We start from the raw sequence: 12,521 nt of genomic DNA, 5'->3' as shown, positions 1-12,521 counted from the left end.
GTTAAATGCTCTGAAGGCTGGATAGGTATATTAATTTTGTTTTTAAATTTAGTTTTATTCTATTTTTAATTTTATTTTTAACTTTTATTTATTTGCCTCATATTTACTCATGTCGAACTAATGTCTTCAAGAAATCAACTTTTCAATCGGGTTTTATTAGATCAATCCTTTGGTCCAATGGGTGTCTTGATTCTTGGCCTGGTTAGATTAGCCAAAGGGGTTCTTTCTCGGCCTAAACGAATCTTCTTGTTCTCGGCTCATGATAATGGTTCTCGGCCCATACATGTTCTCGGTACATATGTGTTCTCGGCGCAGAAGGAGGCGTCTTGGAAATTTAAAAGTCTCTCATTACACTCTATTAATCATTCTCGATATTTGTAACTTCCAATATCTTCCAAAATCCTCTTAAAGTATAACCATCACATCCTTCATCTACTCGCCGCCATCAATCCTTTCTTGTCTCCTCATGATCTCAAGCGGATATCTTAAAAGGTAAGGAAATCTAACCAAAATGTTTCCATAGTCAGCATGGTTGACGGATTTGCAGTGATGTTTGATTGTAATATTAGATGTATTCGGTTCATGAGTTTGGTAAGTTGATTTGATTTCTCTTGAAGTTACTGAATGTTGCTTTAGTCATCATTTACAGTTACAGGTTTGGTCATCTACGGTGATTGGTGATATGAAGATGACGATGAATAGTGTTCTCAGGTTTTCGGTGTGGACTGACTAGATTCTCCTGATCAACCAGAGAGATCTTCGGATCAAAGATATTTTGAAGGGTTTTCGGTCAATCCGTGACCGAGGTTTTGTTGGTTCTATCAAAGATACATCGTATTTGACGCTTCTGAGTCAATCAAGCGTAATATTTGTTGCTGCTTTCATTAACGAAACTCATGTCTATCCACTTCTATTGGGAAGTAGCATGACCTGTGCCGGATTACCGGCTGGGGCTATTATTACCGGAACAAAGGCCCTAAATAAGACACTCAACTTCCAAGTGTCTTTTTAGAAGCCACAGTATATACGCCGAAAGGCAGAAGATGAAGATGCATATGCATGTTAAACGCTTCCAGTTGGAATTTTTGAGAAAGGCTGAAGTCAAGCAATAAACCAAAGGGGAGATTGTTGGGGTCGTATTTTGTGGTTTATGCTTGTAATTTTGGGCTTAGTTCTGGACATTGTTGGGCTTTTGGTTGTAAACCGAGATTTGTTGATCTCGGTGGGCTTTTGGGTAGTATTGGGCCTAGTTGGTAGAGTATATATAGAACATATGTTAACAGTTTAGGGTTGTTCGTTCATTATCTTTTGACCGTGTAATTGTTAAGGGCTTAGGCACCCGGCGTATAATATACGTGTGTTTTGAAGCTTCTTTATCGTGTTTAGTGTGTTCTTGTTTGTTTCTCACAGAATCAACTTAGTGGTTAGTTTCCGCCTAACTGTTAAGTATATTGATATCACGTTGAAAGATCCGTCACGGGACTTACAACACGATCAATAAATATGCTGACTTGTTTAGTTAAATTAATCGACCTGCTAGCTGCTTTTTTTACTTGTTTTTACAAAACTTCAACTCACCAATCCACGTCGCTCATTGAAATAAATGAGTTGAACGAATCGTCTTTGAGTTTTATGATTTTGAATATATGGGTTGTGTTCAGGGTTAGCGATTTAAGATATATACCATGATTGTTACCCCTTAGAAAGATAGATTTCAAAACTAGAGCACTCTTCCATGACAAGTTGGTAAACAATATATATGTGCGTTATGTATATGTACATATTAATAACATAAAAAAAAAGGATAAAGGCCATCTTTTTGAGAGGGTATAGTCGGTTATTTTAAAGAGGGGTGAAGCTAAAATCATGTGCTATTTAGCACCGCGGTGAGCCCAATCCCAAAATGAAGGAAACCATAACAGGTTTTTTTTCCCACTATATTCAAAGAATGATATAAGAAAACTGTAAGTATTAAGCCTAAGAAAACAATAAATCAAACTTTTACATTATGTTTCCGAGTCTTATTTAACGAGAGGAGGGGAATGAAATAAGAGGAAAATGTAAAAAAGTCATGATTCATAGATTTTTTAAGGAGAGAAGGAGAGAGGCGGGAAGGGAAATGGCTAGAAAATTTGATCCTATAATCATCATTCCAAATTAGAGAGATTTAAGGAGAAAATATAGATGTTTAATTTTAACTCTATTTTAATTTCTAAATTAAACTCTTATCTTATCTATTCTTTTTAAATATAATCTCACGTTCTCATCTCATATTCCATTAGTTTACTTCTTTTGTTAGCACATTACCACGAAACTTTGTTGGCTACCAATCAGGGTAGTAGAAGTTTTGATTTCTTCTTTTGTTGGCACATCGATTATTCATTGTTTTACATTAGATGATATAGGGCATGTATAGTAGAAGCTTGAGGCCACCACAATTTTAGGGGCTCTACAACATTTCAAATTAATAAAGTTTTTGGTTTTTAAAGATAACAAAGGAGATATGACTTCTTTCTATGTCTTTTGAAAAATTATTATCAGGGAATCATATATGAAAAGAAAAAGTTTTATCGCCATGTTTTGATGATTTTGTTATAAGTATATTTAAGTGTGGCTTGAAACACCTGTTAACTTTATAATATGTTATTATTACTTACTAATATAACTCTTTACACATCATTATGTAGCAACTAATATTGTAACACCCGGTCCGGAAGGGGCTGACGTGTCACAATACACATGGTTTCCTGACTTTACCTGGAACCGGTTCTTATCCGACCCAGTTTTGATTTTTGTTGGCCATATCCGGAACCAGTTCCAGTTCTAAAAAATACCCGGTATCGATTTGGTGCCGTCGGTACCGAATCGATACCAAGTTTTAAGTTTTCATTATCGGTACGGTTCGGTTCGGTACCGTATTTTCCGAATTTTGCACGAAATACGGGTACCAAACCGAACATTTTGGTACCGGTACCATATATTTATGAATTTCGGTATCGGGATTTTCGAGATCGGGACCGGTACCATTCCTAGCTCATCTCTACTATGAATCCCATATTAATCAAACTACGAGTCAGATAAGAAAAATTGCCCCCCCTTACCAACAAAAATCAAAACCGGATCAGATAAAAACCGGTTCCGGGTAAAGTCAGGAAACCGTGTATTGTAACACGTCAGCCCTTTCCGGACCGGATGTTACAATATTAGTTGCTACATAATGATGTGTAAAGAGTTATATTAGTAAGTAATAATAATATATTATCAAGTTAACAGCAGTTTCAAGTCACACTTAAATATACTTATATAAAAATCATCAAAACATAGTGATAAAACTTTTCCTTTTTATATATGATTCCCTGATAATTTTTCAAAAGACATAGAAAGAAGTCATGTCTCGTTTGTTATCTTTAAAACCCAAAAACTTTATTAATTTGAAAATGTTGAGTAGTTTCTCGTGTAGATGCCATAAGGTTGTGGCAATTTGTTATTAAAACAACACTTCTTATATGTACTTAATAACCCAACTACCACAAATTTATCATGAATCTGCTGTACCCAAATAATTGTTTAAAAATGGTATCCCTAAATAGATAAAAGTAAAATTAAGCTGGTGTTTGTTTTTGTTTAAAATATCTGTAGGAGGCTTATGTCTGCAGGCGCGCAGACATAAGCTTCTGAAGACGGTTTGTTTTTTTCTTTTAAATAAGATCTGCAAACTGTTTTTGTGGTCTTAAAAAATAAGCTATTGTTTAACTTATTCACACATCTTCACATTTCTTAACATCCTACCAACACCCAATGTCCAACACCACCACCACCCATCGTGCGCCGCCGCCGCCACCAACATCACCCACCGTCCGCCATCACCACCGTCCACCACCACCACTCACCACCACCCACCGTCCGCCACCACCCACCGTCCCCTACCACCCACCACCACCACCACCACCACCACCATCTACCACCCACCAACACCGTCTATCACCACCACCACCACCCACCCGTCGGTCACAACCATCGTCTACTACCACCACCCACCGTCCATCACCACCACCACCACCATCCATCACCACCACCACCCACCCGTCGGCCACAACCATCGTCCACTACCACCATCCTCCGTCCATCACCACCACCACCACCTACCATCCGCCACCAACACCATCCACCACCCACCATCATCACCGTCCATCACCACCACCCACCGTCCGCCACCATCACCGTCCACCGCCCACCACCAACTATTTTACTAGTCTACTGATGTTAAATGACTTCTATCTGTGATATGTATGATAAGTAACTAATTTTTAGCTTATGCAGACAATACCCAGTTTATAAAACAAACAGTATTATATTTTCAGATTGCAGACTTTCAGACCACATCTTCAGTTGCAGACGAAATCAGATTGCAGACAGTTTTTGTCTTCAAAAACAAACAACACCTAAGTGTCTTTAAATATTCATAGATGTTTCGTTTTTGATTTTTAAAGTGAATTTTGGCACTTTGCTATGGATGATCAAACACTTCGTGATCAAATACTCCATATTATTCATGTTGTGCAAGCTAGGAAATTGCAAGCAGTTAGCTTAATCTGCTTATTGGTAGCTTTCATTACACGACATAGACTGTCTACTAAAAAACATGCTAATATACCTACTATAGATGTAGTTTTACAACGCCGATATGTACGAGAAGAGATGTTACATGACCTTTCAAACAGCGGTAAGTGTCGTGAACTTATTCATATGAGTGAGAGAGCTTATATGACATTGTGCAATATCTTAAAGCATGACGTTGGTCTTCAACCTACTCAACGAATGTCCATTAAAGAGCAAGTTGCAAGATTTTTACATATTGTAGGTAATGACATGAGAAATAGGTTAGCCTCTTGGATATACCGCCGTTCTAGATCAACAAGCAGTCGGTGCTTCCATAGAGTTCTGAGAGCGATTATATCGTTAGAAAGTCATTATATTCAACAACCTAAAAGTGATATTGTCCGAAAGAAATTCAAGAGAAAAAAGATTTTATCCTTTTTTCAAGGATTGTATAGGGGCAATTAATGGACCACATGTCCGTGTCAAAGTACCAAACAAAGATGCCACCAGATATCGTGGTCGTAAAGGATACACAACAATAAATGTATGGCAGCTTGCACATTTGACTTGAAATTTACATATGTTTTGATTAGTTGGGAGGGGATTGCATCAGATTCGAGAATAATAAAAAAAATGCACTTAGTAGAGATGATAAACTAGTAATTCCAACAGGTAATCTCTGAAAAAAATTTACTTAATTGTTATAATATTTTAGAAATACTAATTACAATTTAATTAAAGGTAAATATTGTTTAGTAGATGCGGGTTTGCCTCATACGAGCTCACTAAGGATACCATATAGAGGCGTTAGGTATCACTTGAAAGAGTACTTCACTTGTTCCCCGGAAAACTTGATGCGCTAAAAGTGGTATATAAAAATATTTCAAATAATCAATCTAGCACAACGAGTAATAAAACCTAGAATACCTTAAACCAAACCACTAGCAACAGACAAGTGAACCTATCGGGTGTAGTATAGCTATGGAAGTCTGGGAATATCGAACCCTAGAGACACTTATTGAATTAACGAAACTAGATTCTAAAAACTAGATAAACTAATAATTAAGAAAAAGATTCTTTTTGGATTTTTATTTTTTTATTTTAAAACTAATATTTATTTAGACTATTTAATTAAAATAAATTAACTAATAAATTGTTTAGACGAAGACAATAATGAGAAAGGTGTTACCTAGGCTTGAAATCATATTTGTGAATCTTGGATGCTTATCGGCTAAGGAAACTGTGATGGAACCGGGATCTAAAGATACGACACCACAGACATCCTAGTGGATCCCTGATTATTCTCTGGGTGTGACCAAAATGGATTACATAAAGGACGTATGATGCAAACCGGTTGGTTGGATTACCTCTCAGTCTCTCGAGCAATATTAAAGTACTCTAAATACTAGATTACCTCTCAGTCTCACTAGTCACAATACATCCAGGAGTGTAAGAGACGTAAGGAGTAACCTAAAGATGCTAAGAAAGACTTAGGATAGCAAAAATCACAAGATAATAAGGGGAAATCCGCTCTCGTGTAATCTATACCCAAACCGCCTAATAAATAAGACAACCCCAACTATCTATTACCTCTCAGTCTCAAGATAGGTAGAACACTTAAAATCTCTAAACCTTCAAACAATAGTTCCTATAGATTATAACGTATAAACCATAAATTAGTTACGAACACACAGTGGGTAACCTAATATGCATCTACACATGAAAGACTTTCACAAAGACACATATGGAACGATTGAATAAAAGTAAATTAATATTAAGCATGGATATTCATCTTAAAAGCATCAAAAAGTCTGTTACAATAATATTAGTCCAACACCAATAACCCAATACCGACAAGCAAACCAAAGGTCAACAAATATTTATTCAAACCTAGGTAACTAAAAAGATTTAGTCAATAATCATTCTCAAGAAACTAAAATAAAAAAGTTCAATTAGTTTCATAATAATAAAATTAAAAACAAAAAAACCGTGTTTAGTTGAGTAAATATGGAACCGAACACCTCCGAAAGATAATAATCATAATGTTCCACTTCACGGCTTTTTCTTCCAATTGAAGAATGTAGGGCGGCTGTCTTCTGTCTTTTTATCTGATTCCCCCGAAAGCAAAGAATGAAGAATAATAATTTCAATAATGACGGCTGCCCTCTAATTACTGGTGCCCTCTATTTATTATTTTTACCAATGCCCTATTCTTGTTTCTTTTCTTTTACTCCATCGAGGCCCAATCAAAATAGCTTCTTCATATTTATTTTGTGATGTGTCCGGCCCATCTTCAAACCTATATTGAATTATTAAGATTTAAGTTAAATAAAATTTAGATAATGATGACTGGAGTCCAGAATCCACGACAACATGCTCAATATGATCCTTACTTTACATGATTTATTTTATTTTATTTTTATTTATTATTAATACTACATCAATTATGTGTATAAAATTTTAGTAACCAATATATGAAATGAGTTTGTGTTTAAGAGTGTTCTATTTTAGCTTATTGTCTCTCAAAACTTTTAAAACTCGAATATGAACCAACCAATAATAATATTTAATAAAAATTTGGCTCAAAGTACTTAAAAGTTTAGCGAATATTTATATAATAATACTAGGGGTGCAAACGAGCCGAGCCGAGCCCGAGCTCGACTAGGCTCGAGCTCGGCTCGTTTAACTTACACAGAGCTCGAGCTCGAGCTCGGCTCGTTTCGAGCTCTATTTTCAATGCTCGAGCTCGAGCTTGTGAGTAGATTCTCGAGCTCGAGCTCGGCTCGGGCTCGGCCCGTTTATTATTTATCAATTATTTTTTTATATAATTTTAATTATTTTTATATATTTTTTTCTATTATAATTTTATGTATAAAAAATATATATATTATTTAGTTATTTTTATTTATTTTTTCATAACATTATATATATTAACTAGATTTTATCCCTCGTATTACGGGGGTTGTTTTATATTATTCGTTTTTAATATATATATATATATATACATATATATATTTGGATTTTAAATTTATTATAAGAAAGTTAATAATTAATATACTTGAGGTTTGATGACAAAATGGTTTCACAAATAAATGATATTTTATAATCCGGTTTAAAAGCTATTTGGGTTAGGTGATACTTATTACCCGTTTATTTTCTTTATTATAAAATTGTTTCTTAATTATAAATAATATCTTTTTTTAAATAAAATAGGATACTAATTTTTAGTATATCTCTATTTTATAAGATTTTCATATCAAATATTTGATTAGATTAATTTATAATATAATGAGATGTTATAACTCGTTTAAGAGCAATCTGGGTTTGGTGAGACCTTTACTCGTGAATTCGGGTTAAATGCGTGAAAAACCTTCATTTACAAATAAAGCAATCTGATGGCTTGAGAGAATGGTTGTTTTACATTTTTCGTTTTTTAGTATTTATTTTTTGGATTTTAATTTTCTTTATTGTAAGAAAGTTAATAATACACTTAGGGTTTGATGATGAAAGGGTTTCATAATAAATGATATGTTATAACCCGTTTAAAAGCTATCTGGATTTGGTGACCCATGACCCGCTTATATTTTTTACTATAAAATTGTTTATTAATTATAAGTAAAATCTTTTTCTTTTTAAATTGGATATTAAATTTTAGTATATCCCTATTTTATAGGATTTTCATATCAAATAATTGGTAAGATTAATTTTTAATTTAATGAGATGTTATAACTCATTTAAGAGCTGTATGGTTTTGATAATACCCATACCCATGAATTTAGGTTAAATCAATGAGAGGCCTCAATTTAAAAATCAAGCAATTTGGTGGCTTCCATAAAAAGGGGGAGCGACCAAATCGCGACACGTAGGATTTTAAGGGTTTCATTTATATATATTATAGATTAATTATTATTGAATATATATTTTAAAAAATTATATAAATGACAGGCTCGTTTAGGTTCGCGAGCCGGCTCGAGCTCGATAGGTGAAGCTCGGGCTCGGGCTCAGGCTCGATTATTAAATGAGCTTAGTTTTAGGCTCGATCTCAGGCTCGGGCTCGGTTAAGCTCCGCTCGATCGAGCTTTTTAACGAGTCGATCTCGAGTAGTTCGCGAGCCGCTCGACTCGTTTGCACCCCTAAATAATACGTATAAATGAGACCAATAATAATTTTTTTTATAAAACTATATACTTTTTTCTAATTTTTTTATATAAATATGTAACTAACTTTTTTTATAATTTTTTTTGTTTTTTTTAACTACCTAAAACCGCTAGTTTTCCATCCCCACACTTAAATTTCACATTATCCTCAATGTGAGACAAGAAAAGGACAAAAAGTAAAGCAGAAATAAAATAAAATAAAACAAATCATAAAGAAAATGGAATAGACTCCCCTGGTAGTATGGAAGTGATCTTCATATGTCATGTTCCTATAATGCGACCGTATAGCATATCATTCGCGGACGCAGCTTTTGGGTACCCCTCTACAATCAAATAAGCTCAGAATGCCCCCGCCCGAATGAGGATTGAGTATGAATGTTAGCATCCAAACCTGCAAAACAAAGTTAAAAGCATCCAAAGCAGACATCAAATAGACTCTAAAACTTAACACTAACTCAAAATACAAAAAATAAAAGAAAAAAAATAAAAACATATGCAAACACTACACTCGGGTATTCACCTGAGGTCCCATCCCTATCAATCAATCAACTTAGGGATGTCAAGGCGAAACACGTCCTCCTCAACGAGTCAACCGACCCACCAATATAATGCTTTAACCTATGGCCATTCACCTTCCACGAGCTCCCATCAACATCTCGAAGTTTAACAGCACCATGCAGGAACACCTCCTTGACCGTATACGGTCCTCTCCATCTCTATCTAAGTTTACCTGTAAATAACTTCAGACGGGAATTATAAACCAACACTCGATCCCCACACTTAAACTCTTTCACCTTATTCAACTTCCGATCGTGCAACGCTTTCGTACGCTCTTTATAACTCCAAGACCTTGCATACGCCTAATCTCTCAACTCCTCAACCTCATGAATTTGGAGATACCAGTTTTTCGTAGCTTGGGTTAGGTCAAGATTAACGGATCTCAACGCCCAATATGCTCTATGCTCAAACTCAACCGGTAGATGACACAGTTTCCCATAAACCATCCTAAAGGGTGTGGTCCTAATTGGCGTTTTAAACGCTGTGCGGAAAGCCTAAAGAGCGTCATCCAACTTATCGGACCAGTCATTTCGGTTCTTGCTGACAGTTTTCTCCAAAATTCGCTTAACACATCGGTTTGCATTCTCCACTTGCCCGCTCGTCTGTGGGTGATAGGCGGTGGACAACGATGGGTGACCACATACCGCTCCATCTGGGCATTGCAAAAGTGCGTGCCCCTTTCGGTTCATGCCTACAGTTTTCTCCAAAATTCACTTAACACCTCGGTTTGCGTTCCCCACTTGCCCGCTTGTTTGTGGGTGATAGGCGGTGGACAACCGATGGGTGACCCCATACCGTGCCAACGTCTTCTCCATCTGGGCATTGCAAAAGTGTGTGCCCCTATCACTGATCAAGGCCTTGGGAGTACCAAACCGACAGAACAATTTCTTCAAGAATCCCACTACAACTCGGGCGTCGTTAGTGGGTAAGGCTTGAGCCTCAACCCACTCGGAAACATAATCGATAGCCACGAGAATGTATTGGTTCCCTCGAGAATAAGGGAACGGACCCATGAAATCAATGCCCCAAACGTCGAAAGCTCACAAACCTGAATAGGGTTTTGGGGCATCTCATTACGGGATTAGATGTTACTAATGCGCTGACATGCGTCTCACTGTCTGACAAACTCGTGTGAGTCTTTGAAAATCGATGGCCAATAAAAGCCGGAATCTAAAACTTTCCTAGCGGTTGAAGATGGATCATGGTGGCCTCTAGTCAAACCCTCAGGACAATGTCTAGGAATTTCACGGCCCTTTTCCCTACTCACACACATCCTCAACACTCGATCGGCGCCTACACGAAATAAATACGGTGCATCCCATATGTAGTGGCTGGTATCTGCAAAAAACTTCCTCCTCTACTGATAACTCATGCCCTTGACCACCACTCCTTTGGCCAGATAATTCGCAATGTCGGAGAACCATGGCAGACCCTCCTCTTCAGCACTAACGTACAAGACTGGCTCTCTCTCAAATCTCACTCTCATCATCGTCAACGATTCATGGGGAAACCTATCCCCGATGGTGTCCTCTCTAATCTCCTCTCTCTTTGGATCCTCCACATGTGATAAGTGATCCGCAACAACATTATCCGCTCCCTTTTTATCTTTAATCTCAATATTGAAATCGGAAAGCAAGAGAATCCATTGTATCAAACGAGGTTTGGCATTTTTCTTTGGGAACAGGTGTCGCAATGCCGCATGATCAGTATAAATGATGGTTTTAGACAACACGAGATAAGAACGAAATTTTTTGAACGTGAAGACCATTGCTAGAAGCTCTTTCTCTGTAGTCGTGTAATTCTCCTGAGCATCATTGAGGGTCTTACTCGCGTAATAGATAGGATGGAAGTGCTTGTCCTTCCGCTTACCTAAAACAGCACTGATTGCAAAATCACTAGGGTTGCACATGAGCTCGAAAGGTAAGCTCCAGTTTGGTGCTACCAAGATAGGGGCATTAACCAATTGCCCATTGAGAAACTCAAATGCCTTCAGACAATTAGCATCAAATTCGAATGTGATGTCCTTCTCTAGAAGGCGAGTCATGGGCCGGGTGATCTTAGAAAAATCTCTGATAAACCTACGATAAAAACCCGCATGCCCGAGAAAACTACGAACGGATTTCACACTAGTCGGTGAAGGAAGTCTACTGATAGTGTCGATTTTAGCTCTGTCTACCTCAACACCGTCTCGCGACATCTTGTGCCCGAGCACAATGCCTTAAGTCACCATGAAGTGGCACTTCTCCCAGTTCAGCATCAACTTCGTCTTTACGCACCGCTTCATCATCCTCTCATGATTAGAAAGACATTGATCAAATGAGTCCCCATATACCAAAAAATAGTCCATGAAAACCTCCTTGGAACTCTCGATCATGTCCTGGAATATCGCTACCATGCAACGCTGGAAAGTAGCTGGAACATTACATGGCCCGAAAGGCATACGCTTGTACACGAAGGTACCGTATGGGCATGTAAAGGTAGTCTTTTTCTGATCGTCATGTGCGACCGGGATCTGGAAATAACCTGAAAATCCATCAAGAAAACAGTAGAACTGTCATCCCGACAAACGCTCCAACATCTGATCGATGAACGGAAGAGGAAAGTGGTCTTTCCTAGTAGCGTCATTAAGCCTCTTGTAGTCGATGCAAACCTGCCAACCTGTGACTGTCCTAGTCAAAATAAGCTCGTTTCGATCGTTAGTGAAAACTGTCATCCCTCCCTTCTTAGGGACGACCTGAACGGACTTACCCATGAAGAATCAGAGATGGGATAAATCAGGCCTGCGTCGAGGAGTTTGATAACCTCCTTCTTGATCACCTCCAACATGTTAGGGTTGAGCCTCCTTTGAGATTGGATTATAGGCTTGTACTCATCCTCCATAAGTATCCTGTGCATGCAAAAGTTCGGACTGATGCCCTGAATGTGCATGAGTTTCCACGAAATAGCCTGTTTGTGTGCCTTGAGCATATCAACCAACCTCGACTTCTCATAATCTGTTAACTGAGAAGAAATGATGACGGGCAAATCGGCCTCACCATCCAAGAAAGCATACTCCAAATGAGGAGGTAGCTCTTTAAGCTCAAGGGACGGCGACGCCTCAATCGATGGTCTCTCCTTAGGTCCCTCGGTGCAATCAGAAACCGTTAACACCTTGGGGTATTCAGGAGGTGAGCTAGCAAGAATGCTCAGGTCAAGCTCCGGGGAAAC

The sequence above is a fragment of the Bidens hawaiensis genome, unplaced genomic scaffold (genome assembly GCF_021521415.1).
Source record: "Bidens hawaiensis isolate Kalapana, Puna unplaced genomic scaffold, B.hawaiensis_p1.1 tig00000935_1, whole genome shotgun sequence".
NCBI lineage: Eukaryota > Viridiplantae > Streptophyta > Magnoliopsida > Asterales > Asteraceae > Bidens > Bidens hawaiensis.
This window is presented reverse-complemented; position numbering follows the sequence as displayed.